At 46.5% G+C, this 26,845-nt stretch overlaps 1 pseudogene; it reads left to right on the plus strand.

Moving 5' to 3' along the window:
• The first annotated feature begins 8,130 nt into the window (after positions 1-8,130).
• The window catches only part of LOC139273616 (zinc finger protein 850-like), a 170,773-nt pseudogene continuing 152,058 nt past the window's right edge, over positions 8,131-26,845 (plus strand).

Below are 26,845 nucleotides of genomic sequence, written 5' to 3' on the forward strand. Positions count from 1 at the left end.
TTGTTCCCCAAATGCCCCTTTACTACAATCTTATTGATTAAATTTTTCTCATTGCACAATACTAGACCTAAAATAACCTGTTACCAAGTTGATTCCAGAATATCAGCCTGTACACTATTACTGCATATTTGATTTGCCCAGTCGATATTTAGATTAAAGTCCCCCATGATTACAGTATTACCGTTATTACATGCGTTTCTAATTTCCTGATTTATACTGTGCCCTACATTACAACTACTGTTTGGGGCACTATAAACAACTCCCACCAATGTTTTCTGGCCCGTGCTGATTCTTAGCTCCACCCAAACTGATTCTACTTCTTGATTTTCAGAGCTAAGATCCTTTCCCTCTGCTGTCTTTAGCCCATCCTTTATTATCAGGGTTACCCCTCCTCCTTTTCCATTTTGCCTATCTCTTCTAAAAGTTAAGTATCCTGGAATATTTAGTTCCCAACCTTGGCCACTTTGCAACCATGTCTCCGTCATGGCTATTAGATCAAACCTATTCAGTTCTATCCATGCTATTATTTCATCTATTTTGTTGTGAATGCTTCTCGTATAGTGCCTTTAGATCTGACTCATTTCTATTCTTCCCTGATGTCACCTTAGTCACTGATGCCTTATTACCTTTGTTAATTTCTCTGTCCCTATCTGACGCACTCTGTTATATTTACCCAAAACTCTACTCTGCTCTGCTCTAGAACCTTGATATTTTGCGCTGCTTTTAAATTTACTCTTTTCTGAAACCTCCCATTGTGCCCCCCCCCCCCCCACCCCGCTCATTAGTTTAAAGTCCTGTTTATTGCCCTAGTTATTCAGTTGAGCAGGACACTGGCCCCAGCCTGGTTTAAGTGGAGACTGTCCCAATGGAACAGTTCGCTCTTTCCCCACTACTAGTGCCAGTGTACCATGAACTAAAACCTCTCCCTCCCACACCTCTCTTTGAGCCACGCATTTAAACCTCTAATCTGTTTGTCCCGATGCCAATTTGCGTGTGGCTCGGATAACAATCCCGAGATTATTAGCTTTCAGGTTCTGCTCCTTAATTTGGATCTTAGCTCCTCCAACACCCTCAGCAGAACCTCATTCCTTGTTCTACCTATGTCATTGGTTCCTACGTGGACCATGAGAACTGGATCCTCCCCCTCCCACTTCAACTTCTTCCCCAGTGCGAGGCGATATCCTTAACAGTGGCACTGGGCGGGCACACAACCTCCGGAACTCCCTGTCACGGCTGCACAGAGCAGTATCTATCCCCATGACTATACTGTCGCCTACCATTACCACATTCCTTTTTACTCCCACCACTTGAATGGCCTCCTGGACGATTGTACTGTGCCGTGGGCAGTTTGCACATCCACCCTGCAGTCCTTTTCCTCATGCATAGAGGCAGCAAGTACTTCGTACCTGTTGGACAATGTCAAGGGCTGAGGCTCCTCCTTCACTATATCCTGGATCTCCATACCTGCCTTCTGTGCCTGACTAGTGACAAATTCTAAAACACTACTGTGACTGCCTCCTGAAACAAAGTATCCAAATAATTCTCCGCTTCCCTGATGCCCCGCATTGTCTGCACCTTGTACTCCAGCACAACAACTCTGATGGAAGTTCCTCGAGCTACAGACACTTACAGCAGATGTGGGTGCTCAGGATCGCCATGCTCTCCACAAACTCTCACATACTGCTGTTACAGAACACTGCCTGCCCTGCCATGTCTACCGAACCATATTTATTTATTTGATTAGTTAATTAATAATTTATTATTTTAGTTTTATTACTTAATTGCTTTATCTAGTTTAGTTACTAATTTAATAAAGTAGTTATAGTAATTTACAGTTTCTTAGCTACTGTAGAGGCTACAAAATGGTAGTACTCACCAACCAGTCACCTATCTGCAGTCTATTGATGTCTTTATATCCGTTCCTTTAAGCAGGCTCTCCCGATCATCATATCCACCCCTCTCAGCCAATTCTCCCACTCTTTATATCCACTCCTCTCAACAGAGTGTGTCTTTACACCAAAACTGGTTGCCCAGATATCCAGCCCAGTGATAGGGGTTGTTAACACAAGCAGAAACAACGTATGTTATTGAAACCTCCGAAGACACTTGTGAACATGCTGGTGTGTCAGCAGGTGAGATGATCGACTGAATCCCTTCCCACACAGAGCTGGTGAAGAACTTCTCCCCAATGTGAACTGATCGGTGTATCCTTAGATTGGATGCAGAAGTAAATCCCGAGAGTGGGTGAATGGCTTCTCCTCGGTGTGACTGCGTCGATGAATTTCCAGCTGGGAGGGGAAGCTGAATCTCTTCCCACAGTCTCCACATTTCCATGGTTTCTCTGTGGTGCAGGTGTCCTTGTGTTTCTCCAGGTTGGATGGTCAGTTGAAGCCTTGTCCATACACACAACATGTGTACGGTTTCTCCCCGCTGTGAATGGTAAGATGTTTTTTCAGGCTGTGTAACTGGTTAAAGCTCCTTCCATAGTCAGTACACTGGAACACTCTCACTCGGGTGTGTGTGTCTCGGTGCTTTTCCAGGGTCCACTCTAACCCCCACCTTCTCTCTCTCTCACTATTTATGGACACTGATGCAGTAATTGCTCCTCTGACCTTTCTTCTCTTGTCCCTCCTACACCCAAATACACGGCCCCACACAATCTCCCTCCCCTTACATCCTTACTGTGCTGGCATCCACACCAGTCTCCCCATCTGCTCCTTGTTCTCTCCCTGGATCCTGAAACTACTGAGCTCAGACTTACTCTCCTGAGGTCTACAGGCTCTAAAACTGAAGCTTGGTGTCCCTCAGTCCCTACTCCTTGACTTACCTCCCCTTCTCTCCTCCTCTTTCCCCCTTGGTTGCGTTCCACACTCTGAGCCCTGGCCCTTCCCTGGGGATTCTCAGTATGAACAGGGGGGATGTGTGTTGAGACAAGATTTCCCAGCTCTCCTCCTTTAAAGGGACAAGGAGAGGACCAGCTGGGCTGAATGGCGCTGCTTTATGACATCACTGCAGTGCCTAGCAATCAACCTCCCTGAGCCCTGCTCATTATGGGCTGGGTTTAGCTCAGTGCTGCAATAGGAAGGGAAACAGGAGCAGGATTCGACCCCTGTGGAGCCCAGGATTAATGGGGAGAGGTACAGGATCAATTTATAACTGACTGACTGAGAAATGTCATTGTCCCAGACACTCCCTGTCCCTCAGTATCTGTGTCTGGGGGAGAAGCTGATGGGTTTGTGTTAACTTCTTTAGGTGAATCTTTGTGCTCATCAAGATGGATTGCCCTGGAGTGTTTGATGGGACACTGTAGAGGGAGCTTTACTCCGTACCTAACCCGTGCTGTACCTGTCCTGGGAGTGTTTGATGGGATAGTGTGCTTTATCTGACGGGAGAGAGTTTATGGCAGACACTCGGTGCTCAGAATACCTGGCACTAAAATCCCAAAGATAAGAGGAACCCATCAGTTCCTCCCCGACACAGATCCGGAGGGACAGTGAGTGTCCCGAACATTGTTGTACAGTGTGCTCGATAGTTCCTCCCTGAGTCTGAGCCTTTTGGTGATGATTTGAATTTGATGCCCTCGAGTTACTGACTCACCGACTGGTGGAAATAGTTTTTCCTCATTTACTTGATCACATTCTGAACACTTCCATCAGATCTCCAATTCCCTTTTGTTCTAATGAAAAGAGCCCCAGTTTCTCCAATCTCCCCTGATAACTAAAGGCTCTTGTCCCTGGTATCATCTCAGTGAATCTCTCTGCACCCTCTCCATGGCCTTGACATCCTTCCTGGTGTAAGATCCCCAAAACTTGACACAATATTTTAACTGCAGCCTAACCAATGATTTGTACAGGTTTACATGATCTCTGCCCTTTTGTACTCTGCACTCCTATTTATATTACCTAGGATCACGTGCTTTTTAACCACTTTCTCAACTTACCCTTGCACTTTTATAGGTTGTGTACATGAACCCTTGGAGGTTTTAGAGATATTAACATTGCATGGCTAAAACACATTGACTTAAAATGTCTAACATAATATGTATTATGGGAAAGAGAAGTTTAGCCTGAGTTAGAAACTCAAACAGGCACTTCACTGCAGACAGGTCGCCACAGCTAATAAGACATTCCAGTCACTGAACCGGGTAGTTGGAAGCTCTAATCAGATCAGGGAAAAGAACAGGGTTTGTCTGTTACTAACCACAATATAAGCTTAAAGCAGTGAGTAATAGAATAGATTAGATTATAATTTGTGATATTTATACCTCTAATTTTGAAATTATAAGGAATAGCATAATTATCAGTAAGCAGGTAGTTTAGCAACATTGAGAAAATTTCTGAAGAAAAGTAACTGCTGGGATCCAGAGAAAGTTTCCTTGTAAAGCACAGATTGGAGAAATTCCTGCTGTCTTTTCCTCACTTCCTGCCCAAACCCAGAAGACAAAGAAGAGACTGGTGCCAGAGACGGATCACTGCAGGGTATAAAAGTGAGGGGAGACTAATTAGCAATCTTGTTGTGTGAGGCCCCTTGGGGAAGAGTGACCATAATATGGTAGAATTCATAATTAAGATGGAAAGTGACACAGTTCATTCAGAGACTAGGGTCCTGAACTTAAGGAAAGGTAACTTCGATGGCATGAGATGTGAATTGGCTAGAATAGAGTGGCGAATGATACTAAAAGGGTTGACAGTAGATAGGCAATGGCAAAGATTTAAAGATCACATGGATGAACTTCAACAATTGTACATCCCTGTCTGGAGTAAAAATAAAACTGGGAAGGTGGCTCAACCGTGGCTAACAAGGGAAATTAGGGATAGTGTTAAATCCAAGGAAGAGGCATATAAATTAGCCAGAAGAAGCAGCAAACCCGAGGACTGGGAGAAATTTAGAATTCAGCAGAGGAGGACAAAGGGTTTAATTAGGAGGGGGGAAATAGAGTATGAGAGGAAGCTTGCTGGGAACATAAACACTGACTGCAAAAGCTGCTATAGATATGTGAAGAAAAAAAGATTAGTGAAGACAAACGTAGGTCACTTGCAGTCAGAATCAGTTGAATTTATAATGGGTAACAAAGAAATGGCAGACCAATTGAACAAATACTTTGGTTCTATCTTCATGAAGGAAGACACATAATGTTCTGGAAATACTAGGGGATCGAGGGTCTAGCGAGAAGGAGGAACTGAAGGAAATCCTTATTAGGTGGGAAATTGTGTTAGGGAAATTGATGCGATTGAAGGCCGATATATCCCCAGGGCCAGATAGTCTGCATTCCAGAGTACTTCAGGAAGTGGCCCTAGAAATAGTGGATGCATTGGTGATCATTTTCCAACAATCTATCGACTCTGGATCAGTTCCTATAAACTGGAGGGTAGCTAATGTAAGAAAGGAGGGAGAGAGAAAATGGGGTATTATAGACCGGTTAGCCTGACATCAGTACTGGGGAAAATGTTGGAATCAATTGATAAAGATGAAATAGCAGCGCATTTGGAAAGCAGTGACAGGATTGGTCCAAGACAGCATGGATTTATGAAGAGGAAATCATGCTTGACAAATCTTCTAGAATTTTTTGAGAATGTAACTAGTAGAGTGGACAAGGGAGAACCAGTGGATGTGGTGTATTTGGACTTTCAAAAGGCTTTTGACAAGGTCCCACACAAGAGATTGGTGTGCAAAATTAAAGCACATGATATTGGGGGTAATTTATTGACGTGTATAGAGAACTGGCTGGCAGGCAGGAAGCAGAGAGTCGGGATAAACCGGTCCTTTTCAGAATGGCAGGCAGTGAGTAGTGGAGTGCTGCAGGGCTCAGTGCTGGGACCCCAGCTATTTAAAATATATATCAATGATTTAGATGAAGGAATTGAGAGTAATATCACTAAACTGGGTGGCGGTGTGAGCTGTGAGGAAGGTGCTAAGAGGCTGCAGGATGACTTGGACAAGTTAGGTGAGTGGGCAAATGCATGGCATATACAGTATAATGTGGATAAATGTGAGGTTATCCACTTTGGTGGTAAAAACAGGAAGACAGAATATTATCTGAATGGTGGCAGATTAGGAAAAGGGGAGGTGCAACGAGACCTGGGTGTCATGGTACATCAGTCATTGAAAGTTGGCATGCAGGTACAGCAGGCGGTGAAGAAGGCAAATGGCACGTTGGCCTTCATAACCAGGGGATTTGAGTATAGGAGCAGGGAGGTCTTACTGCAGTTGTACAGGGCCTTGGTGAGGCCTTACCTGGAATATTGTGTTCAGTTTTGGTCTCCTAATCTGAGGAAAGACGTTCTTGCTATTGAGGGAGTGCAGCGAAGCTTCACCAGACTTATTCCCGGGATGGCAGGACTGACATATGAGGAGAGACTGGATCGACTGGGCCTGTATTCACTGGAGTTTAGAAGAATGAGAGGGGATATCATAGAAACATATAAAATTCTGACGGGACTGGAGAGGTTAGATGCAGGAAGAATGTTCCTGATGTTGGGGGAGCCCAGAACCAGGGGTCACAGTCTAAGGATAAGGGGTAAGCCATTTAGGACTGAGATGAGGAGAAACTTCTTCACTCAGAGAATTGTTAACCTGTGGAATTCTCTTCCGCAGAGAGTTGTTGATGCCAGTTTGTTAGATATATTCAAGATGGAGTTGGATATGGTTCTTACAGCTAAAGGGATCAAGGGGTATGGAGAGAAAGCAGGAAAGGGGTACTGAGGTGAATGATCAGCCATGATCTTATTGAATGGTGGTGCAGGCTTGAAAGGACGAATGGCCTACTCCTGCACCTATTTTCTATGTTTCTATGACTGATGTAAGGGGATAGTTGAGACTGGAGACATTGGAGATCTAGCTCAGGGCACCCGAGGTTCCATCCAGCGGGCTGACCTCGTGTCAGTTATTGTGGACACGCGGGATTTGCATGTTTACTCTGATTGATGGATCAATATAAGGTACGGTAGAGGACCGAGAATCTGCTCATTTTCTATTTCTTAATAAGGTATTAAAGGTTCTAACACCGAAATCTCAAACCTACTAGTTAATAAGACAAGGCATTTCCTTTCTCACTGCATTGTGTTATTTCCTGCAATAATCCCTGCTGTCTGTCCTGAATGAATCCATTTCACTACCAAATGCTGCAATGTTTGCTCCAGCTCACAGGGTTCCATCTGTTTATAGCCACAACAGGAAACTCTTTTTGGAGTTTATCTGAAAACATAAAACATTAATCCGTGCCACCCGACCTGGATGACACACCAGACATTTACAAGGCCCTTTTTTTCCTTTTTTGTGTTTTTTTTTTGTGTTTTTCTTTTTTTGGTTTTTTTTTGGGCACTAAAATCACATTTTTTTTTTCCAGTGCCCCCTATAAAAGAGGAGGGGGACACTAAAAGCACCGGCAATTAAAACAAATTAAACTTTAAAACGTAAAATCAAATTAAAATTTGGTTGCCGGGCGTGATGATGCACTCCTAGCCACAACAGGAAACTCTTTTGAGTTTACCTGCAAAACATAAAACATTAAACGGTGCCACCCGACCTGGGTGACACTCCAGACATTTACAAGGCCCTTTTTTTTCCCCCCCCCTTTTTTTTTTTTTCTTTCTTTTTTTGGTTTTTTTTTTGGGCACTAAAATCACAATTTTCCCCAGTGCCCCCTATAAAAGGGAAGGGGGACACTAAAAGCACCGGCAATTAAAACAAATTAAACTTAAAAACGTAAAATCAAATTAAAATTTGGTTGCCGGGCGTGATGATGCACTCCAGTCCCTCCGGTGCCCACCTCTCGCGGAAGGCCGCGAGCGTACCGGTGGACACCGCGTGCTCCATCTCCAAGGACACCCTGGACCGGATGTAAGAGCGGAAGAGAGGCAGGCAGTCAGGTTGAACTAGCCACAACAGGAAGGTCCCGTTTCCTCCTGGAGTGTGAGAGAAATCAGCTTTAACAATGGGGCAGAGTTTCAGCCAATGAGGGAGACCCGGGCTCAGCCCCGCCCACTAGGTGCTGCAAGGCCCGCCCCTCGCACTCTGATTGGTTGGAGGACCAACCGCCCGCACGGTCCTCCAGCCACGCCCTCGCTCTTTCTATTCGTCGGGAGCTTCCGTCAATCACTCGGGCAGTGTGAGCTGAGCATGCGCGAATTGCGAGAGGCGGAGCGTCGACAGCGGGTGAGAGTTCGGTGGGTGGAGGGAGAGGGTTAATAAATCCCGGGAGGCCTCGGCCTCGGCCTTAACACACACCGTGTGCGGGTCTCAGGCCCCGAACAAGAACCTGCGGCTCCGGCCTTTCACCGAGCGGGGCCCCCGGGTGGCAGCTGCGGGTCTTTCTCCCGGTGACAGGCCCGGGGGGGACGGCCGCCATCTTGGGAGGCTGAGGGGGCAGCAGGGCGCATGCGCGGCCTTTCCCTGGGCCAGGAACCAGGAGGAGAGAATGTTGTGAATTTCTATCCTGGACTCACAGTCAGGGCTTTTGTAAACTGCTGTTCCAGGCTGTGAGAGAAGGGGGGCAGCATTTACAGGCTGCAAACTCACACCCAACATCACATCCCGGTCTGACACACTCACTCCATTCATCAGGGACCCAATATCATCGGCCTTTCAATGTGGAAGGAGAAATGTTTGTCTGTTCTGTCTATGGGAAAAGATTTCAAACTTCAGTGTGACTGGAAAAGCACCGAGACACACACACACCTGAGTGAGAGTGTTTCTGTGGAAAGAGCTTTAACCAGTTACACAGCCTGAAAAACATCGCACCATTCACAGTGGGGAGGGACGTACACATGTTCTGTGTGTGGACGAGGCTTCGACTGATCATCCAAACTGGAGAGACACAAGGACACCCGCACCATGGAGAAACCGTAGAAATGTGGGGACTGTGGGAAGAGATTCAATTACCCGTGTGCTGGAAACTCATCGACACCTTCACACCGGGGAGAGACCATTCAGTTGCTCTCACTGTCTAAAGACTTTCAAAGAATCATCGAACCTGCTGAAACACCAGCAAATTCATGCTAGTAAGAGACTGTTCGCCTGTGCAGTGTGTGGGAAGGGATATTGTCAATCCAACCACCTGCTGGCACACCAGCGAGTTCACACTCCGGAGAGATTGTTTAGGAGCTCTCACTGCAAAGACATTTGCTCACTCGTCAAACCTATTGAAACACCAGCAAGTGCACACCAGGGAGAGGTCGTTCACCTACTCTGTATGTGGGAAGGATTCACTCGTTCATCTAACCTGCTGACACACAACGAGTTCACACTGGGAAAAGGCCATTCTCAGGCTTCGTGTGTGGGATGAGATTCACTCATTCATCCAAAGTCAGGACACTCCAGCTTGTTCACACTGAAAAGAGACCGTTTAAATGTTCTGATGTTGAGAAGTGCTTTAAAATCACAAAGGATCTGCTGACACACCAACGAATTCACACTGGGGAGCCGTTCACCTGCCCCAAGTGTGCAAAGAGATTCACTAATTTATCCAACCTGCTGAGGCACCAGCGAGTTCACAAGTGAGTACAGGGGTTGGATTCTGCTGTTATTGTTGCTGTTAATCATATCCAGGACTGAACCATGTTCATTCTGGTTGTTGAGGCTTGCTAATGCTGCTGTTAGTAACCCTATAACTGGGCTGGAGTTTAATCCGTATCAACGTAAAATAAATGAGCTTTGTGTCCCACACATGCAGTGTGTCGGGTCCTTGATGTCTCGAGAATAAGATGAGCTGATTGGGCATTTGTTACAAACTGTGTGGAATCTATCTGAGAACTGAGTTTCCACAACTTTTTAAAGGATGGATCTACAAGATGTCCAAATCTGACAGGACAGAAAATTGTATTATATCACATGGGCCACTTCAACCATCCAGGGTAATGAGTCCCTGTAATACTGTATTTAATCTGTTATTGTCACGGGGCAAAGCAGCATTGTTACTTTATTATCAATTTAGTCAAACTCAATGGTCAATCCAATCTCCAAAGTGAAACGTCTCCTGAAAGCTGACGGTGTCGGCTGTTCTGCAGCTTATTTCTCAGCGAGCGAGTCAGAATCAGCAGCTTTAACAACAGCCCATGTTTCACAAAGGTACACCTCACCAGACCAAAGGACATTGGTGGAGTTTAATGGGCTGTCTGTGTCACTGGGCTACAGGAGGCTATTTTTAACAGAAGGAAAGCTGGTCACAGCAAACAGACTGTCCATGGTCCACTCTAACCCCCACCTTCTCTCTCACTATTTATGGACACTGCTGCAGTAATTGCTCCTCTGACCTTTCCTCTCTTGTCCCTCCGACACCCGAATACATGGCCCGACACAATCTCCTTCCCCCTACATCCTCACTATGCTGGAATCCACACCAGTCCCCCCATCTGCTCCTTATTCTCTCCTTGGATCATAAAACTACTGAACTCGGTCTTCCCCTCCTGAGGTCTACAGGCTCTAAAACTGAAGCTTGGTGGCCCTCAGTCCCTACTCCTTGATTTACCTCCCCTTCGCTCCTCCCCTTTCCCCCTTGGTTGTGTTCCACACTCTGGGCCCTGGCCCTTCCCCGGGGATTCTCAGTATGAACAAGGGGATGTGTGTTGAGACAGGATGTCTCACCTCTCCACCTTTAAAGGGACAAGGAGAGGACCCGCTGGGCTGAATGGCCCTGCTTTATAACACCATGGCAGTGCCGAGCAGCTAACCTCCCTGAGCCCTGCTCATTATGGGCTGGGTTGAGCTCAGTGCTGTTACAGGAAGAGAAACAGGAGCAGGATTCGACCCGTGTGAAGCCCAGGATTAATGGGGAGAGGTACAGGATCAATTTATACCTTATTGAGTGAGAAATGTAATTCTCCCGGACACTCCCTGTCCCTCAGTATCTGTGTCGGGAAGAGACCGATGGGTTCACTCTGTATTTAACCCGTGCTGTGTCCGACTGGAGAGTGTTTGATGCTGGCACAGGGTGCTCAGCTCGATGAGCACAACATTTAACCCAAAGCTGATCAGATAAACCATCAGCTTCTCCCCTGGACACAGGTCCTGAAGGACAGGGAGTGTCTCTAATAATTTGGCAGGTGTCCTTGATCAAATTTAAACACCTCGCTCACACATTCTTTTTCTTTTATTCGTTCATGGAATGTTGTCATTGCCTCTCGCCTCTCATTCATTCTTAAATCCAGAGTATATAGGCCTAGTCTGCTCAATCCTCATAGGATAACCTCCCCATCCCAGGAATCAGTCTGGTGAACCTTCATTGCACTCCCTCTGTGGCAAGTTTATCCTTCCTTGGGTAAGGAGACCAAAACTGTACACAATACTCCAGGTGCGGTCTCAACAGGGCCCGATATAATTGCAATAAGATGTCCTTACTCTTGTACTCAAATCCTTTTGTAATAAAGGCCAACATACCCCTGGCTGGGTTCAGTTCTATACTCACTGGTTCTCCTCCCCTGAAGGTGCTGACTCTGTCTGGGTTCTGTTCTACACTCACTGCTCCCTCTCCCTCTCCCTCCCCTGAAGGTGCTGACTCTGGCTGGGTTCAGTTCTACACTCACTGGTTCCCCTCCCTCTCCTCCCCTGAAGGTGCTGACTCTGGTTGGGTTCAGTTCGACACTCACTGGTTCCTCTCCCTCTCCCTTCCCTGGAGGTGCTGACTCTGGCTGGGTTCAGTTTAACACTCACTGTTTCCCCTCCTTAAAGACATCTTTACTCTTGTATTGCAATTATATAGGGCCCTGGTGAGACCACACCTGGAGTATTGTGTATAGTTTAGGTCTCTTTACCTAAGGAAGGATATACTTGGCATAGGGGGAGTACAATGAAGATTCACCAGACTGATACCTGGGATGGGGGGATTGTCCTCTGAGGGGCGATTGAATAGATTAGGCCTATATTCTCCAGAGTTTAGAAGAATGAGAGGTGATCTCATTGAAACATACAAAATTCTTCCAGGGCTTGACAGGGTTGATGCAGGGAGGATGTTTCCTCTGGCTGGAGAATCTAGAACCAGGGGTCACAGTCTCAGAATAAGGGGTCTGCCATTTAGGACTGAGATGAGGAGAAACTTCTTAACTCAGTTGGTGGCGAATCGTTGGAATTCTCTACCCCAGAGGGCTGTAGATGCTCAGTTGTTGAGTATTTTCAAGACCGACATCGATAGATCTTTGGACACGGGGAATCAAGGGATATGGGGATAGTGCAGGAAAGTGTTGAGGTAGAAGATCAGCCCTGAACTTATTTAATTGCGCAGCAGGCTCGAGGGACTGATTGGCCCACTCCTGCTTTTATTTCTCATACTGAAATCCTCTTGTAATAAAGGCCAACATACTATTTCCTTTCCTAATTGTTTGCTGTACCTGCATGTTACCGTTCAGTAATTCGTTTACAGTGACACACAGGTCCCTCTGAACACCAACATTTCCCAATCTCTCATTATTTTTCTATTTTTCCTACCAAAGTGGATAACTTCACATTTCCCTACATTATATTCCATTTTACATGTTCTTGTCCACTCACTTAGCCTGTCTATATCTCCTTGCAGCCTATTTGCATCCTCCTCACAATTTACATTCCCACCTAGCTTTATATCATTAGCAAGCATGGAAAAATTACATTTGGTCCCGTCATCCAAAACATTGAGATAGATTGTAATTAGCTGAGGCCCAAGCACCAATCCTTCTGGTACCCCACTAGTTAAAGCCTGCCAACCCAAAAATAACCCGTTTCTTCCTACTTTCTGTTTTCTGTCCGTTAACCAATCCTAAATCCATGTCCAATCCCATGAGCCCTAATTTTGTTTCATAATCTCTTGTGTGGCACCTTATCGAATGCCTTCTGAAACTCCAAATACACCACATCCATTGGTTCCCCCTTTATCTGTTCCACCAGTTACAACCTCAGAAAACGCTCACAGATTTGTCAAATAAGATTTCCCTTTCATAAATCCATGTTGACTCTGCCCAATTCTATTATCACTTCCTAAGTGCCCTGTTACTATATCCTGAATAATAAATTCTAGCATTTTCCCTACTACTGATGTCAGGCTAACTGGTCTGTAGTTCCCATATTTTCTCTCTTCCTCCTTTCTTAAATAGTGGGGTTACATTGGCTACTGATGTCAGGACTACCCTACAGCACAGGTTAGATGCCGAGTAAATCTCCCTGTCCCAAACACTCCAGGCAGGTGTACCACATTTCCTCCATTGCAAATAGTAACTACACTTCAAAAGTACTTCATTGTTTCTAAAGTACTTTGAGAGGACCTGAAGGTGGTTCCTGCCTTCTTCACAGCACGGATTAGACACAGAGTAAAGCTTCCTCTATGTGGTTCCATTTAAAAACTCCCAGGCCAGGTACAGCCCGGGTTAGATACAGAGTAAAGTCCCCTCTGCACTGTCCCATCAAACACACCCAGGGCTGGTGAACCACATTTCCTATATTACAATAGTAACTACGCGTCAAAAGTACTTCATTGATTGTAAAGCACTTTGAGAGGACCTGAAGGCAGGAAAGTCATTATAGAAATGCAAGTTCCTGCCTTCTTCACAGCATGGGTTAGATACAGAATAAAGCTCCCTCTATATTGTCCCATCAAAGAGTCACTGGGCCGGTACAGCATGGTTTAAATACAATGTAATTTCTCCCTCTACACTGTCCCGTCAAACATTACCAGGGCAGGTTCAGCACAGGTTAGGTACGAAGTACATCTCCTTCTACACTGTCTTAAACAATCCCAGGGCAGGTACGGCAAGGGTTAGATACAGTGTAAAGTTCCGTCTACACTGCCCCATCATCGAAACATAGAAAATAGGCGCAGGAGTAGGCCACCGGCCCTTCAAGCCTGCACCACCATTCAATAAGATCATGGCTGATCATTCCTTCTGTACCCTGTTCCTGCTTTCTCTCCATACCCCTCTACACTGTCCCATCAAACACTCCCAGGACAGGTACAGCACGGATTAGATACAGAGTAAAGCTCCCTCTAAGCTATCCCATCAAACACTTCCAGGCCAGGTATCGTACAAGTTAGGTACAGAGTAAAACTCCTTCTTGAATGTCCCATCAATCACTCCCAGGACAGGTATAGCATGGTTCAGATTCAGAGTATATCTCCCTCGAGGAGGTAACCAGGAGGGTCGATGGGGGCAGTGTGTATGATGTAGTGTATATGGATTTTAGCAAAGCTTTTGATAAGGTCCCACGTGGCAGACTGGTCACAAAAGTAAAAGCCCATGGGGTCCAGCACAAAGTGGCAAGTTGGATCCAAAATTGGCTCAGAGGCAGGAAGCAAAGAGTAATGGTTTATGGGTGTTTTTGTGACTGGAAGGATGTTTCCAGTGGGGTTCCGCAGGACTTTGTACTAGGTCGCTTGCTTTTTGTGATATACATTAATGATCGAGATTTGAATATAGGGGGTATGATTAAGAAGTTTGCAGAAGATACTAAAATCGGCTGTGCGGTTGATGCTGCAGTACTCAGCTTTCTTCTTCATTAAGATGTCAAACAAATTTGGCAGATGGAGCATAATGTGGGAAAATGTGAGGTTATCCACTTCGGCAGAAATAATAGAAAAGCAAATTATAATTTAAATGGAGAAAAATTGTAAAGTGCTGCAGTACGGAGAGACCTGGGGATCCTTGTGCATGAAACACAAAAAGTTAGTATGCAGGTACAGCAAGTAATCAGGAAGGCAAATGGAATGTTGGCCTTTATTGCAAGGGGTATAGAGTTCAAAAGCAGAGAGGTCCTGCTACAACTGTACAGGGTATTGGTGAGGCCACACCTGGAGTACTGCGTAGAGTTTTGGTTTCTATATTTAAGGAAGGATATACTTGCATTGGAGGCTGTTCAGAGAAGGTTCCCATTGGTTGATTCTGGAGATGAGGGGGTTGACTTATGAGGATAGGCTGAGTAGGTTGGGCCTATACACATTGTAGTTCAGAAGAATGAGAGGTGATCTTATTGAAACATAAGATAATGAGGGGGCTCGACAAGGTGGATACAGAGAGGATATTTCCACTCATCGGGGAAACAAAAACTAGGGGACATAGTCTCAGAATAAGGGGCCGCCCATTTAAAACTGAGATGAGGAGAACTTTCTTCTCTGAGGGTTGTAAATCTGTGGAATTCTCTGCCCCAGAGAGCAGTGGAGGCTGGGTCATTGAATATTTTTAAGGCAGAGATAGACAGATTTTTGAGCGATAAGGGTGTAAAGGGATATGGGGAGCGGGCATAGAAGTGGAGCTGAGTCCATGATCAGATTAACCATTGAATGGTGGAGCAGGCTCGAGGGGCCAAATGGCCTACTCCTCATATTTCTTATGTTCTTATGTTAACTGGTCAAGTGGGCAGAACAGTGGCAAATGGCATTTAGTCCAGAGAAGTGCGAGGTAATGCATTTGGGGAGGGCTAACAAGGAAAGGGAATACACCTTAAATGGTAGGGCACTGAGAAGTGTAGAGGAACAAAGTGACCTTGGAGTGTATGTCCACAGATCCCTGAAGGTAGCAGGCCAGGTGGATAAGGTGGTTAAGTAGGAATACGGAATGCTTACCTTTATTAGCCGACACATAGAATACAAGAGCAGGGGGTTTATACTTGTGCTGTATAAAACACTGGTTAGGCCACAGTTAGAGTACTACGTGCAGTTCTGGTCAACGCATTACAGGAAGAATGTGATTGCATTGGAGAGGGTACAGAGGAGATTTACGAGGATGTTGCCGGGAGTGGAGAATCTTAGCTATAAGGACAGATTGGATAGGCTGGATTTGTTTTCCTTGGAACAGAGGAGGCTGAGAGGAGACCTCATTGAGGTGTATAAAATTATGAGGGGCAGGGAAAGTACAGGTTAGATACAGAGTAATTTCTCTCTCTCACTGTCCCATCACAGGGTCACGAGCCAGTTACAGCTTGGGTTAGATACAGAGTAAATCTCCCTCTACACGAACCCATCAAACACTCCCAGGCCAGGTACAGCACGGGTTCGATACAGAGTAAAGCTCCCTCTACGCTATACCTTCAAACAATCCCAGGGCAGGGAAAGTATGTGTTAGATACAGAGTAATTTCTCTCTCTTCACTGTCCCATCAAAGAGTCACGGGCCAGTTACAGCTTGGGTTAGATAGAGTGTAAAGCTCCCTCTACACTGTCCTATCAAACACTCCCAGGGCAGGTACAGCTCAGGTTAGATACACAGTAAGGCTCCCTCTACACTGTCTCAGGTCAGTAACAGCATGGGTTACATACAGAGTAAAGCTCCCTCTACACTGTCCCATCAAACACTCCCAGGGCAGGTACAGCACGGGTTACAGGTTAAAGCTCCCTCTACGCTGTCTCACTGTATATTCCCAAGGCAGGTACAGCACATCAGTAAGACAAAGATCCTCCACCAGCCTGTCCTCGCCGCACAGCACTGCCCCCCAGACATCAAGATCTACGGCGCGGCCCTGGACAACGTCCCTTATCTCGGGAGTCTCCTATCAACAAGAGCAGGCATTGACGACGAGATCCAGCACCGCCTCCAGTACAGCCTTCGGCCGCCTGAGGAAAAGAGTGTTTGAAGACCAGGCCCTCAAAACTGTCACCAAGCTCATGGTCTACAGGGTCGTAGTAATACCCGCCCTCCTGTATGGCTCAGAGACGTGGACCATGTACAGTAGACACCTCAAGTGGCTGGAGATATACCACCAACGATGTCTCCAAGATCCTACAAATCCCCTGGGAGGACAGACGCACAAACATTAGCGTCCTCGTCCAGGTCAACATCCCCAGCATCGAAGCACTGACCACACTTGATTAGCTCCGCTGGGCAGGCCACCTAGTTCGCATGTAACCCCACTTTTTAAAAAAGGAGGGAGAGACAAAACAGGGAATTATAGACCGGTCAGCCTGACATCGGTAGTGGGTAAAATGATGGAATCAATTATTAAGGATGTCATAGCAGTGCATTTGGAAAGAGGTGACATGATAGGTCCAAGTCAGCATGGATTTGTGAAAGGGAAATCATGCTTGACAAATCTTCTGGAATTTTTTGAGGATGTTTCAAGTAGAGTGGACAAGGGAGAACCCGTGGATGTGGTATATTTGGACTTTCAGAAGGCTTTCGACAAGGTCCCACACAAGAGATTAATGTGCAAAGTTAAAGCACATGGGATTGGGGGTAGTGTGCTGACATGGATTGAGAACTGGTTGTCAGACAGGAAGAAAAGAGTAGGAGTAAATGGGGACGTTTCAGAATGGCAGGCAGTGACTAGTGGGGTACCGCAAGGTTCTGTGCTGGGGCCCCAGCTGTTTACACTGTACATTAATGATTTAGACGAGGGGATTAAATGTAGTATCTCCAAATTTGCGGATGACACTAAGTTGGGTGGCAGTGTGAGCTGCGAGGAGGATGCTTTGAGGCTGCAGAGCAACTTGGATAGGTTAGGTGAGTGGGCAAATCCATGGCAGATGAAGTATAATGTGGATAAATGTGAGGTTATCCACTTTGGTGGTAAAAACAGAGAGACAGACTATTACCTGAATTGTGACAGATTAGGAAAAGGGGAGGTGCAACGAGACCCGAGTGTCATGGTACATCAGTCATTGAAGGTTGGCATGCAGGTACAGCAGGCGGTTAAGAAAGCAAATGGCATGTTGGCCTTCATAGCGAGGGGACTTGAGTACAGGGGCAGGGGGGTGTTGCTCCAGTTGTACAGGGCCTTGGGGAGGCCACACCTGGAGTATTGTGTACAGTTTTGGTCTCCTAACCTGAGGAAGGACATTCTTGCTATTGAGGGAGTGCAGTGAAGATTCACCAAACTGATTCCCGGGATGGTGGGACTGACCTATCAAGAAAGACTGGATCAACTGGGCTTGTATTCACTGGAGTTCAGAAGAATGAGAGGGAACCTCATAGAAACGTTTAAAATTCTGATGGGTTTAGACAGGTTAGATGCAGGAAGAATGTTCCCAATGGGGGAAGTCCAGAACCAGGGGTCACAGTCTAAGGATAAGGGGTAAGCCATTTAGGACCGAGATGAGGAGAAACTTCTTCACCCAGAGAGTGGTGAACCTGTGGAATTCTCTACCACAGAAAGTTGTTGAGGCCAATTCACTAAATATATTCAAAAGGGAGTTAGATGAAGTCCTTACTACTAGGGGGATCAAGGGGTATGGCGAGAAGGCAGGAATGGGGTACTGAAGTTGCATGTTCAGCCATGAACTCATTGAATGGCGGTGCAGGCTGGAAGGGACGAATGGCCTACTCCTGCACCTATTTTCTATGTTTCTATGCTAGACACGAGATTCCCAAAGCAAGCGCTCTACCCGGAACTCGTCCACGGCAAACGAACCAATGGCGGGCAGAGGAAAGGTTACAAGGACACCCTCAAAGCCTCCCTGATAAAGTGCGACATCCCCACTGACACCTGGGTTTCCCTGGCTAAAGACCACCCGAAGTGGAGGAAGTGCATCCGGGAGGGCGCTGAGCTCCTCAAGTTTCGTAGCCGAGAGCATGCAGAAACCAAGCGCAGGCAGCGGAAAGAGTGTGCGGCAAACCAGGCTCCCTGCCCACTCTTCCCCTCAACCACTGTCTGTCCCGCCTGTGACAGAGACTGTGGTCCTCGTATTGGACTGTACAGCCACCTAAGAACCCATGCTAAGAGTGGAAGCAAGTCGTCCTCGATTCTGAGGGACTGCCCATGATGATGATGATGACAGCACAAATTAGATTCACAGTAAATCTCCCTCTATATTGCCCATTAAACAATCCTAGGGCAGGTACAGCACGGGTTAGATACAGACTAAATCTCCCTCTACATTGCCCGTAAACAGACCAAGGGCAGGTACAGCACGGGTTAGATCATCATGTCATCATCACAGGCAGTCCCTCGGAGTCGAGGATGAACTGCTTCCACACTAAAAATGAGTTCTCAGGTGACTGAAGCGTCCAATGCGGGACCTACAGTCCCTGTCACAGATGGGGCAGAGGGTGGTTGAAGAATGGGTGGGTGGGGTGCCTGGGTTGCCCTGCACTCCTTCCACTGTCAACGCTTGGCTTCAGCTTGCTCTCGGCGAAGAAACTCGAGGTGTTCAGCGCCTTCCTAGATGCCAGTTACAGCGTGGGTTAGATACAGAGTAAAGCTCCCTCTCCACTGTCCCATCAAACACTCCTATGGCAGGTACAGCATGGGTTAGTTGCAGAGTAAAGCTCCCTCTACACTGTCCCATCAAACACTCCTAGGGCAGGTACAGCATGGGTTAGTTGCAGAGTAAAGCTCCCTCTACACTGTCCCAACAAACACTCCTAGGGCAGGTACAGCATGGGTTAGTTACAGAGTAAAGCTCCCTCTACACTGTCCCATCAAACACTCCTAGGGCAGGTACAGCATGGGTTAGTTGCAGAGTAAAGCTCCCTTTACACTGTCCCAACAAACACTCCTAGGGCAGGTACAGCATGGGTTAGGTACAGAGTAAAGCTCCCTCTACACTGTCCCAACAAACACTCCCAGGGCAGGTACAGCATAATTTAGATAAAGGGTAAATCTCTCTCTAAACAGCCCAGTGAAGCACTCTCGGGGGTTCCACCAGACATTCCCAGGCCAGGCACAACATGAGTTAGATACAGAGTAAAGCACCCTCTACACTGTCCCATCCAACACTCCCAGGTACAGCAAGTGATCAGGAAGGCAAATGGAATGTTGGCCTTTATTGCAAGGGGATGGAGTATAAAAGTAGGGAAGTCCTGCTACAACTGTAAGACCACACCGATAATACTGCGTACAGTTTTGGTCTCCTTATTTAAGGAGGGATATACTTGGAGGCAGTTCAGAGAAGGTTAGCGAGGTTGATTCCTGAGATGAAGGGGTTGTCATATGAAGAAAGGTTGAGCAGGTTCAGCCTATATGCATTGGAGTTGAGAAGAATGAGAGGTGATCTTTTTAAAACGTATAAGATTCTGAGAGGGCTTGACAGGGTAGATACAGAGAGGATGTTTCCCCTCGTGGGGGAATCGAGCACTAGGGGGCATAGTTTCAGAATAAGGGGTCGCTCATTTAAAAGGGAAATAAGGAGGAATTCCTTCTCTGAGGGTCATGAAGCTTTGGAATTCTCTGCCCCAGAGAGCTGTGGAGGCTGGATCATTGAATGTATTTAAGGTGGAAATAGACAGATTTTTGAAAGATAAGGGAGTGAAGGGTTATGAGGAGCGGGTGGGGAAGTGGAGTTGAGGCCAGGATCAGATCAGCCATGATCTTATTGAATGGCGGAGCAGGCTCGAGGAGCCAAGTGGCTGACTCCTGCTCCTACTTCTTATGAGACTGGCACCAGTACTGGAACAGGAGGGAGCTGTATCGTTGGGACAGGCTGGGACCAAGATCCGAGCGGAAAGGGTAATTAGGAAGGTAAAAGGACTTTACACTACTAGAAATCATAGTTTAAATATAAAAAAGGGATAAGAGCAGAGTTCACTCACAAACCGTGATATAGATTCTCCGGGTGAAGGGAATACTACAATAACTGAAGCAGTTGCAGTATGGGTGACAAATAAGAAAGGTGTTAAGTTAAACGGAGAGAGAAAGACAGCTTCAGGGCAGAGGGACAGGTTAGGGTCTCTTGCCCAAATAGAGTTTTATATACTAACGACAGAGTACAAGAAATAAATGGTGTGAATTGGAGGCTCAAACACAGCGTAGAGGGTACAACATGGTGGCCATTACTGAGACATGGCTGCAAGCTGGTCACGGTTGAGAGTTACATATTCCAGGTTATAAGGTCTTTAGAAAGGATAGGGAAACTGTAAGAGATGGGGGGAATATCTTTATTGATTAAAGGTACTATTGCAACATGAGAGAGAGAGGATATTGGTGCGGGGGAAGCACTCAGCGGATACTCTCTGGTTAGAATTGAGGAATAAGAGGGATTTGAGTGGTGGGAGAAAACACAAGGTGTCTCTTTATACAGAGAGTGTCCTTCTTACACCTGATTCAGGTTCAAGGGCTGGAGGTGAACACAGGGAAGGGAACAAGCAATGGGACAATGGGAAGAAACCACACCCAGGGGGCAATGTTTGGGAATTCCAGGGGCAGTGCAGACACACCCGGAAATATCCCGGGGCAGTGAAAGCCCACTGGGCCCCAGCACATGCTCGGGGAAATCCCCGGGAAAGGGCAAATTTAAACAGGTTTGCAGGCGTGATGCTCTATTCACACATGGAAGGTGGGAGAGATTACAGAGAATTTACAGCACAGAAACAGGCCATTCGGCCCAACTGGTCTATGTCAGTGTTTATGATCCACACAAGCCTCCTCCCACCCCACTTCATCTAACCCTATCAGCATAGCCTTTTATTCCTTTCTCCCTCTTGTGTTTATCTAGCTTCCCTTTAAACTATGCATCTATGCTACTTGCCTCAACTCCTCCACATTCGTAGCACTCTCTGCGTAAAGACATTTCTCCCGAGTTCCCTATTGGATTTATTAATGACTATCTTATATTTATGACCCCTAGTTTTGGATTCCCCCACAAGTGAAAACATCTTAAAGATCTCCATCAGGTCACCCCTCAGCCGTCTCCCAGCTTGTTCAGCCTTTCCTGATTATAATCTCTTGGTTCCGGTATCATCCTTGTGAATCTTTTGTTGCACTTTCCCCACTGTCTCTCTTGCCTTTTTGTGATACGGAGACCAGAGCTGTGCACAGTGTATCTGTGCAGTGCCCTTTTAAAATCTCCCGAGAGCTGAGTTTGCCTCCAGGTGTTATCGAATTAGTCACTTTGTATCCGGTGTGCTTGGGCAGATTGAGTGGATAAAACAGTGTTTGGCCTGTCGGTATTGCCGAGATTTTACAATGAACTGCAGGTGGAAGGAATGCGTCACAAGGTGAGCTTCTGCTTGTCAGGGGAGGGTTAACTAGAACTAGGAACTCACTAAAAGAAGCAGCTAAAGGGCTGTGGGGCACATGCAAAGTACAGTAACTGAAAGTGATTAACAGACTGGGTTTTGTGTTTAGTGATCCCGGGCGTGTTACCCATACCGTCCCGGGATACCAAAGCTCTGGAAGGTATGGGAAGCTGGGACTTGTCCATGAGAGTAACCGAAGGTATCAAAACTGAAATAGTCTAGAGCTAGAAAGGAGAAAATGCCCAAAAATGGAAGAGTCAGTAAGAGGCATTAATTAGTCTCCTCTTATCTCGTGTTTGAAGGAAAGCTGATTTATTTGCCATTTGAACAGAATATTAAACTAGCCCAGCTATAAAAGTTATTAACATCAGCAGAAACAAACTCCAACTGCCAGAATGAACATGGTTCAGTCCTGGATGTGGTTAACAGCAGAATCCAACCCCTGCAGTCACATGTGAACTCACTGTTGGATCAGAAGGCGGGATGATCGAGTGAATCCCTTCGCACACACTGAGCAGGTGATCGGCCTCTCCCAGTGTGAACTCGCTGGTGGTTCCGCAGATCTTGTGACCTTTTGAAGTTCTTTTCACAGTCAGAACATTTAAACGGTCTATTATCACGGTGAACTCGCCTGTGTTCAGTGAGGTAGGATGACTGAGTGAATCCCTTCCGACACACAGAGCAGGTGAACAGCCTCTCCCCAGTGTGAACTCACTGGTGTCAGCATCATCATAGGCGGTTCCTCGAAACGAGGATGACTTGCTTCCATGCCAAAAAAAGGATGAGTTAACAGGTGTTTTAATGAAGCACCCGAACTACATCCTTAAGGTGGAAGATGCCTGTGCGTGGATTTTTTTAACGTGTGGTGGCTGTTGCACACCAGCCACAACATGGGCTTGACAGCTAGGTCTTGTTCCAGTGACAAGGATTACCCAAGACGACTGGAGACCAGCTCTGCTGCACGGACCTAGTATGCACACATATTGTAGTGTGGGCTGGTCCGTGCTGCCCCTGGCCCCGAACTCACTCCTCCCCTTGGGCCCTGATCACATCCCTCTACAGTCTCTTGCCACTCCTTCACCCCGACCTCGCCGCTCCTGCTGTATCTGCCCACGCTCCAATCACTGACCTGGACCTTGATGATGTCACTCTTCGCTGCCGTCGCCCTCCTGCACCAGCTCGCCATGCTCCTGGAGTTGTATGCCTCCACTGGTGTACAATGAGGGTTGATGACTGCCTGAAGCTCTTCCCACAGTGCGAGCACCTGAATGATCTTTTATCAGTGTGAATAAGCTGGTGTTTACTCAGCTCATCTGAGCATTTAAAAGCTCTTTCCCCAGTGTGAACTCGCTGGTATTTCCGCAAGGTGGATAACTGAGTGAATCTCTTCCCACACACGGGGCAGTTGAACAGCCTCTCCCCAGTGTGAGTGTGTTGGTGTGCAAGCAGATTATTTCTGCTTTTAAAGCTCTTCTCACAGTCAGAGCATTTAAAAAGTCTCTTATCAGTGTGAACTCACTTGTGTTCAGTGAGGTGAAATGGCCGAGTGAATTCCTTCTCACACACTGGGCAGGTGAACGGCCTCTCCCCAGTGTGACTGCGTCAATGAATTTCCAGATCAGACAGATAATTGAATCCCTTCCCACATTCCCACGGTTTCTCCGTGGTGCGGGTGTTCTTGTGTCTCTCCAGGTTGGACGATCAGTTGAAGCCTCGTCCACACACAGAACAAGTGTACAGTGTCTCCCCGCTGTGAATGGAACAATGTTTTTTCAGGCTGTGTAACTGGTTAAAGCTCTTTCCACAGTCAATGCACTGGAACACTCTCACTCGGGTGTGTGTGTCTCGGTGCTTTGTCAGTCACACTGATGTTTGAAATCTTTTCCCACAGACAGAACAGACAATCAATTGTCCTTTCACATTCAAAGGCCAATGATATTCAGGTCCTGGTGAATCGAGTGACTGTCAGATGTTGACGTGATGTTTGGGTTAAGATTCCCGTCTGTAAATCCTCTCCTAACATCCTGTAAAAGGATTCTACAAAAGTCAGCACTGTAAGTACAGGACAGAAATTCAGAACAGACAATTCTAGTTGCTATGGAACATTCTTTCCTCTCTCGTTCCCCTCAAGCTGTAAATCCCTGTCCCACACACTCTCCCTCCTCCCTGTGCTGAAATCCAGACCCATCGCACATCTCCAACATTTCTTTCCTCCACTCCCAGTTTTCTCTCTCCCTCTGCTCTGGTTGGGTTCAGTTTTACACCTGCTGTGTGCAGAGTGAGAATAAAATCGATCAGTCAATGATTTTCTCTCTTGGTCACTGGAACCCTGAAGCCCCACCCACTCTACTGCTCCTGCACCAAGATGGCCGCGCATGCGCCGTGCTGCACGGGGAATCATTCTATCTTTCCTCCACCAAGATGCTGGCGCGTAACCCGGGCCTTTCACCGAGAAAAGGCCTCACAGCCGCCGTCTGGCAGAACACAGATCGGGCCGCTGGATCACATTTGAGCCCTTAGGCCGTTCTCCGGCTTTATAAACTGTGCGGCGCGGCCTACCCGCAGTTTATTAATCTCCCAACCCTGCTCCCGCCAACCTTCTCTATTATAAATAAAAACAGGAAATACTCAGCAGGTCAGACAGCATCTGTGGAGAGAGAATCAGATTTAATAGACAGATCTTGTATAAACAACTTCTTAAACCTTCTTTTTAGATAATCCAAGTTAATCGGGGCATATCCCAAATTAAATGGAGCATTGTACCTGGACATCCAAAGGCCTTTGATAAAGTATTGCTTGAGAGACTTCTTTACAAACTAAGGTCAGTAGTTTACACGGTGAAACATCATCTTGATTAATTACTGTCGATGTGAAGCTAGGTTGCAAAGGGAGAATACTGAGTGGGTTACCCCAGGGGTCCATGCTGGAAATCCCTCCCGGTCTTGGTCGACAAAAGTGACCTTGACTCATAATCATAATATAAAAGTTAAATTTGGAGACGACACCAAGCTAGGAAAGAATGTGAATTCAGATGAGGCAACTAGGATCTTACAAAGGAAGTTTTCAAAGAATGAAATGGCAGATGAAACTCTATAGAAAACTCAGGGAAAAATAGAAATGTGTGTGAAAGAACTCGACAAGTGGGAAGAGTGTTAGTTGAGTCACCACTCATCAATCCTAAAAGGTGTGGCTCATCAATAAACAAAGGAAGTAGCATGTTGGATCATATTGTCAAATCAGTTCAGTTCCAATACCCAGAGGTAATGCCGAAGCTGCCTGGTCACATTGCACTTGGTATGCTGCATGTAGTCCTGGTCACCGGGATATTCTGGGAGCCATCCAGGTCTTACCGGCAATCCAGACGAAAGCAACAAGCTCCGATCCATGGTGTTAGAGGGAAGAGTTATGATGTACACAAGAGTGTAATCAGTCAAATACTGACATCGAGCCAAAGAAGGAGACATTAGGACAGGTGACCAAAAGCTTGGCCAAAGATCTAAGGGCCTCGGCAATTGAAGATACAGCCGGAAATGGTGGAGCGAGGGAAGTGGGAGTTGCACAAGAGGCCGGAGTTAGAGGAGCGCAGGGTCCCAGAGGGTTGCAAGGCTGGAGGATGAGAATTTTAAAGGCTGAAGCCACCAAAATAGAAAGCAGTCTCCCCAGAGAATGTGACTCAGTATTAATAGGAAGGATGTTACTTTAACTACTAAAGGTGCAGAAAGGTGTGACATTGTCCATGTGTCAGTCTGTGGCTCAGTTGGTAACACCTTCGCCTGAGTCAGAAGGGTTGTTGGTTTAAGTCCCACTCCAGAGATGTCAGCACAAAAATCTAGGCTGAGGGAGCGCTGCACTGTCGGAGGTGCTGATAAGACGTTAAACTGAAGTCCCATGTGCTTGCTCAGGTGGAGGTAAAAGATCTACTTCGAAGAAGAGCAGGGGAGTTATCAGAACATAAGAAATAGGAGCAGGAGTAGGCCGTACGGCCCCTCAGGCCTGCCCCACCATTCAACAAGATCATGGCTGATCCGATCATGGACTCAGCTCCACTTCCCTGCCCGCTCTCCATAACCCCTTATTCCCTTAACGTTTAAGAAATTGTCTATTTCTGTCTTAAATTTATTCACTGTCCCAGCTTCCACAGCTCTCTGAGGCAGCGAATTCCACAAATCCACAACCCTCTGAGAGAAGAAATTTCTCCTCATCTCAGTTTTAAATGGGCGGCCCCTTATTCTAAGATCATGTCCTCTAGTTCTAGTCTCCCCTATCAGTGGAAACATCCTCTCTGCATCCATCCTGTCAAGCCCCCTCATAATCTTATACGTTTCAATAAGATCACCTCTCATTCTTCTCAATTCCAGTGAGGTAGAGACTCAACCTACTCAACCTTTCTTCATAAATCAACCCCCACATCTCCGGAATCAACCTAGTGAACCTTCTCTGAACTGCCTCCAAAGCAAGTATATCCCTGTGTCCTGGCCAAAACTTTGATTAGGCTGCTCCTATTTGTTATGTTTTTATGTTCTTATTCATCCATTAATCAACATCACTAAATAAACATTATCTGGCCATCATCACATTGCTGTTAATGGGATCTTGTTGTGCATAAAATGACTGCCGCATTTCTTACATTACAACTGTGACTACACTTCAAAAAGTACTTCCTTGGCTGTAAAGCATTTGGGACGTCCAGATGGCCATGAAAGGTGCTCTATAAATACAAGTCTTTCCTTCTCTAAATATCACAAACAGATGCATAGTGAGGGAAACCAATCTCTGTACCTTAAATTAACAGCATCATGGGACGAGGGAAATGAATGATCTTTAAACGCCTGGTCCACTTGGCATTGAGTGTCTGAAACTCAGAATAGGAACTCCAGGGAAACACAATGCAGAAAATGGCGGATGCTCTTACCCAGAGTGCTCCGTACATTGGAATACGCCCTATCTCCATCAGTAGGGGGGCAGCACGCAGGCTCTCGGGAAGGGCTGGTCCCTTGGGACCGC

The sequence above is a fragment of the Pristiophorus japonicus genome, chromosome 9 (genome assembly GCF_044704955.1).
Source record: "Pristiophorus japonicus isolate sPriJap1 chromosome 9, sPriJap1.hap1, whole genome shotgun sequence".
Taxonomy (NCBI): Eukaryota; Metazoa; Chordata; class Chondrichthyes; family Pristiophoridae; genus Pristiophorus; species Pristiophorus japonicus.